The 6,000-nt window shown below is 41.5% G+C and overlaps 1 protein-coding gene across 3 annotated transcripts in view; it reads right to left on the reverse strand.

The window, feature by feature from the left end:
* usp1 (ubiquitin specific peptidase 1) overlaps window positions 1–541 on the reverse strand; it is a 217,108-nt gene extending 216,567 nt beyond the window's left edge. For all 3 annotated transcript variants that reach the window (XM_059984432.1, XM_059984431.1, XM_059984430.1), the window contains exon 1: window positions 498–541. The gene's annotated coding sequence lies outside the window, so the exon portion shown is untranslated. The remainder of the gene's footprint in view (window positions 1–497) is intronic.
* Between the last annotated feature and the right edge of the window lie 5,459 nt (window positions 542–6,000).

The following is a 6,000-nucleotide window of genomic DNA, read 5'->3' on the forward strand; positions in this document are numbered from 1 at the left end:
CGTGATTCTAAATTACAAACGCGAAATGTTAAAATCTGATCAATGTAATCCAGTTGGAGTGCCCAGCGACGGCCCACATCATCTCCGAAGTCTAGGGAATTCAACCTATGGATAACATCTTTTCTAAAAAGCGTCTCATTTATACATAAATAATGAATTTATTTTCTCTACTTTCTCTCCGAGCTGTTTTGCTCCTTTCATTTATTAACTTCCGACTTCTTACAACAGTGGCAAGAGTTCAAAAGAACTTTGTTTAAAACCCCTGTTTGGGGTTACCTGGAAGGCCAAGCGATGTAAAGATTTTTCTTGCTCCCCGCCCCCTCCCCTCATTCCCTCCCTTTTCTCGCTCCCTCAATTAGTTTCTTCCTCCCGTTCCCTCTCAGCCAGAGACCGGTGGACAAGCCTGGCATGCCCGTCACTGCCCCTTCTCCGCGGCACTCGGAGGTCTCCCGGCCCGGTAGCCGAGCCCCGGTACCAACACCAAACCACACACTCACCCGCTTAGCAACGGAGCTTGGCGCCCTTTCTCGTTCCAAGTTTCAGGTCCCAATAAGCCGTCTGCCGAGAATGCCTGTCTCGCCTTTTAACCGCCTGGCTTTATTTTTATTACACTTCAGACCGACAATGATGAGAACGTATATTTTTTTAACTGTAGAGTTAAGGTCGCATGTTTGCGCGACTGGTATGAATCTCCTCAGGATGTGAATTAGCGAACATGAAGGGGTCCATGTTGGCTGAGAGCGTGTGGTTTGGAGGCTTGGGGGCCGAGACTCGGAGACGGCGGGAAATAGATAATGCCTGTACCAAACACGATGTGTAAATGCGGATCTTATCTGAAGATTTTTACTGATGGCTCAGTGCACCCAGGCAGGATTTGAGATGTACGTGTCTCAACTTGGAGTTGAGATTGGTCACCGGGTTTCAGATGGTGTTCCTGTCTTTGCAACAGAATTATTAGCAATCCTCTGGCCCTTATGGTGGATAGACTCTGGACCATGCAGGGTTATCATCTGTTCGGATTCTGCTGCTGCCTTAGAGGCTATAAAAGGGAATAAATCAAAAGTTCGGCCTGACGTAGTTACTGAGATTCTCTTAGTTTTGTTTAGAGTAGGGAAGATGGGTTGTGAAGTTAGATTTACATGGATACCTGGGCATGCTGGGGTGGAGGAAAATAAAATTGTGGATGGCATTGCAAAGTCTTCTTTTCTGAGCGGGCAAGTAAGAATTAGAATACCCCTAGGCGGAGCAGAATTGAGAAGTAATGACAAGAGGATTGGAAAAATGAATTAAAGGGGATGCATTTCTTTTCTAGTCACCCTCTAGTTAAAATGGTCTCAGACTGTTACTCTATAAATCGTAGAGATATGCTGAAATTAACAAGACTTAGGTTTGGGGCATTGTGGGCTAAACTATTACTTAAAGATAATAGGAAAACATCCAACGGGATTATGTGACTGGTAGTCCCAGAGACAGTTCAGCATGTTTTGCTGAGTTGTAATTGATATAAAATTGAAAGAAGAATATTACACAAGAGGTTGTCTGATTTAAATATATTTTGTTTTTCTATTAAATCTTTGTTTGGCCACCAAGAGAACCACCATCTGATTGAAAAGTTTATTCAACACACACAAAATTCTTATTCTGTTTCTACATGCGAGTATATATTTGTTTCTTGAAATTCTGTAATTAATTGTACACTCTGCGGAGGGCAGTAATACGCCTAGATGCGTCTAAACTGCTGGAAATAGAAGAAGAAAGACGATGTAGAGACGAGTCGTTTCAAGGAGGTAGCACGCAAATCTTCATTGTTGGACTGTGTTAATTCAGTGACATAGTTAATTCAGAAGCAAAGGTTCTGAACTTAAAGAAGGGTAACTTTGAAGGTATGATACATGAATTAGCTAAGATAGACTGACAAATGATACTTAAAGGGTTGACGGTGAATATGCAATGGCAAGCATTTAAAGATCGCATGGATGAACTACAACAAGTGTTCATCCCAGTTTGGCAAAAGAATAAACCAGGAAAGGTAATGCACCCGTGGCTGACAAGGGAAATTAGGGATAGTATCAAGTCCAAAGAAGAAACATATGCACTAGCAAAAAAAAAGCGGCACACCTGAGGACTGGGAGAAATTCACAGACCAGCAGAGGAGGAAAAAGGGCTTAATTAGGAAAGGGAAAAAAGATTATGAGAGAAAGCTGCCAGGGAACATAAAAACTGACTGTAAAAGCTTTTATAGATACGTGAAAAGAAAAAGATTGGTCAAGACAAATGTAGATCCTTTACAATCAGAAACAGGTGAATTGATCAGAGGGAACAAAGACATGGCAGACCAATTGAATAATTACTTTGGTTCTGTCTTTACTAAGGAGGACATAAATAATCTTCCGGAAATAGTAAGGGACCGAGGGTCTAATGAGATGGAGGAACTGAGGGAAATAAATGTTAGTAGGGAAATGGTGTTAGGTAAATTAAAGGCAGATAAATCCCCAGGGCCAGATGGTCTGCAACACAGAGTGCTTAAGGAAGTAGCCCAAGAAATAGTGGATTCATTAGTGATAATTTTTCAAAACTCCTTAGATTCTGGATTAGTTCCTGAGGATTGGAGGGTGGCTAATGTAACCCCACTTTTTAAAAAAGGAGGGAGAGAGAAACCGGGGAATTATAGACCGGTTAGTCTGACATCGGTGGTGGGGAGAATGCTAGAGTCGGTTATCAAAGATGTGATAACAGCACATTTAGAAAGAGGTGAAATCATTGGACAAAGTCAGCATGGATTTGTGAAAGGAAAATCATGTCTGACAAATCTTATAGAATTTTTTGAAGATGTAACTAGTAGAGTGGATAGGGGAGATCCAGTGGATGTGGTATACTTAGATTTTCAAGAGGCTTTTGACAAGGTCCCACACAGGAGATTAGTGTGCAAACTTAAAGCACACGGTATTGGGGGTATGGTATTGTAGATAGAGAATTGGTTGGCAGACAGGAAGCAAAGAGTGGGAGTAAACAGGACCTTTTCGAAATGGCAGGCAGTCACTAGTGGGGTACCGCAAGGCTCAGTGCTGGGACCCCAATTGTTTACAATATAAATGATTTAGACGAGGGAATTAAATGCAGCATCTCCAAGTTTGCAGATGACACGAAGCTGGTCGGCGGTGTTAGCTGTAAGGAGGATGCAGGGTTTCTTGGATAGGTTAGGAGAGTGGGCAAATTCATGGCAGATGCAATTTAATGTGGATAAATGTGAGGTTATCCACTTTGGTTGCAAGAACAGGAAAACAGATTATTATCTGAATGGTGGCCGATTAGGAAAAGGGGGGATGCAATGAGACCTGGGTGTCATTGTACACCTGCCATTGAAGGTGGGCATGCAGGTACAGCAGGCAGTGAAAAAGGCAAATGGTCTGTTGGCATTCATAGCAAAAGGATTTGAGTACAGGAGCAGGGAGGTTCTACTGCAGTTGTACAAGGCCTTGGTGAGACCGCACCTAGAATATTGTGTGCAGTTTTGGTCCCCTAATCTGAGGAAAGACATTTTTGCCATAGAGGGAGTACAGAGCAGGTTCACCAGATTGATTCCTGGGATGGCAGGACTTGGATATGAAGAAAGACTGGATCGACTAGGCTTATACTCACTGGAATTTAGAAGATTGAGGGGGGATCTTATTGAAACGTATAAAATTCTAAAGGGATTGGACAGGCTAGATGCAGGAAGATTGTTTCCGATGTTGGGGAAGTCCAGAACGAGGGGTCACAGTTTAAGGATAAAGGGGAAACCTTTTAGGACCGAGATGAGGAAAAACTTCTTCACACAGAGAGTGGTGACTCTGTGGAATTCTCTGCCACAGGAAACAGTTGAGGACGGTTCTTTGGCTATATTTAAGAGGAAGTTAGATATGGCCCTTGTGGCTAAAGGAATCAGGGGGTATGGAGAGAAAGCAGGTACAGGGTTCTGAGTTGGATGATCAGCCATGATCATACTGAATGGCGGTGCAGGCTCGAAGGGCCGAATGGCCTACTCCTGCACCTATTTTCTATGTTTCTATTGTAACTAACACATTTAAAAATGAAAGAAGGGCATTTTACTGAAGAGCGCCTAGACAGATACGGCACAGTAACTTACACGCCGACCACCCACCGCCTATTATTTGCAGGAATCCAATTCCATTCGTTCCACATCCAGGCAGTTGGGCCAATTCACCTACCGACTCGCTGTCTTTGGGATCTGTGAGGAAACGGGGAGCAGCTCACACAAGATGCGGGAGGAACTCAGCAGGTCAGGAGTTCCTCCAGCATTTTGTGTGTGTTGCTTTGGATTTCCAGCACCTGCAGATTTTCTGGTGTTCGTTGGTATGAGGGAGAATGTGTAACTTCACAGATACCGCACCAGAGGATTGGATTGAACCTTGGGGACTGGAGCTCCGAGACTGGCTTTACTGATGGGATGCCTGTGAGACGGCCTCTGGAATTCATCTGTTAATTTTTTTGCCATTTGCAAATCCTTTTTGGGTTACCAAGTGATAACAAATCCGAGCCCCACCAAAATTTTACAGTTGAGTGAGACCTCGGGAAGAAATGGGAATGCCTATGGATTTCCAATTAATAATTCTAAAATGCATAGCTAGAGGGCAAAGTCTAGTTGCTTGAATTTACAAATGATATACATTATTGCTCCTTCTACACAGTCCTGAAGAAATGTAAAACTGTCAAATTCCAAGGTTAAGAATAGACCTTAAAGCTCTGCTGTATGTTTCCTTTCCTGGTAGAGCATTTAGTTTTGAAAAATAGTACATTTTTTTTGCTTTAAGATTTTGGATTATTATTTTTTGTGGTGCATGATAGTTGTCTTGAAATTGGGTAGACTGAAGTTGTAAAAAGAAAAGTCTGTCCATTCTGCTCATCTTATAAAGATACTTGTTTTTGCGACCCTCATGATTAATGCAATGTCTGTGGGACTTTAATCTTCAATATTTGGCATCATAATGTAATACTCTGATATGAAACATAATTTGTTTCCAGCCAGAAATCTCTTTTCCCAAGAGGTCTGTCCCAAAAATGAATGGAAATCAGAGTCAAATGTATATCATATGCACACGTGCAATGAAAAACTAAATTCCAGCAGCATTACAGGAATATAGTGTATATAAGCAGCATTCGCAAGAAAAACATAAACATAAATTATGCACAATTTTTACAAGGAAGTTTTACAATGACTATCACAAAGTATAGTAAAGTATATTTTTAAATAACTATTAATTCGTTTTTATCTATTTTCTCTAATTCCATGGCATGCATTGCTATGGATATTAGGTGGCCCCTTCAGCTTGATCATCTCAATAACATATTCCTACCTTTTATCCCATTGCCATTGAATCTTTTTGCATCTAGAATTTTCTTTGTCAGTGGTCTAACTTCCCAGCCCTCCATCATTGTGCATTTTACAGGATCACTACCCTCTGAGTGAAGGAATTTCTCGTTTGTCCTAAATTCTTGTCCTGTAATCTGAAGCCATGAGCCTCTGTTCTCGATGCACAAGGTAGGATAAACATCCTCCAAACATTTCCTTTGCCTAGACCTGTCAAAATTTTATCAGTTTCAATTAGATCCTTTCTCAATATTTTAATTCTAATGAATATGAACCCTGGTTGACTAAAACTCCCCTTGTACTGCGGTTCTTCAGCCTAGTAACAATGTGGTGAATCTTTGCTATTCAAACAATATGACAGGAATATTGTTTCTTAACAAGGAGATTAATATTCTTGCAGACAGGTTTGCTAGAATTGTTGGGGAGGGTTTAAAGTGGGGGTGGGAAAAGGAGTGACGGCTGAGGATGAGGTATTTAGTATACAAGCAGAGGCAGTGTATAGTGAGAGTTTTAGGACAGGCAGATGTTAGGGCAAATTGCAGTCAGTGAAATGAGTTGTAGTGTAATATGGGGACAACATCAAAAAGGGTGATGAATACAGAATTGAAAGTGTTCTAGTTGAATGTACGCTG

Source organism: Hypanus sabinus, chromosome 11, assembly GCF_030144855.1.
Source record: "Hypanus sabinus isolate sHypSab1 chromosome 11, sHypSab1.hap1, whole genome shotgun sequence".
Lineage (NCBI taxonomy): Eukaryota > Metazoa > Chordata > Chondrichthyes > Myliobatiformes > Dasyatidae > Hypanus > Hypanus sabinus.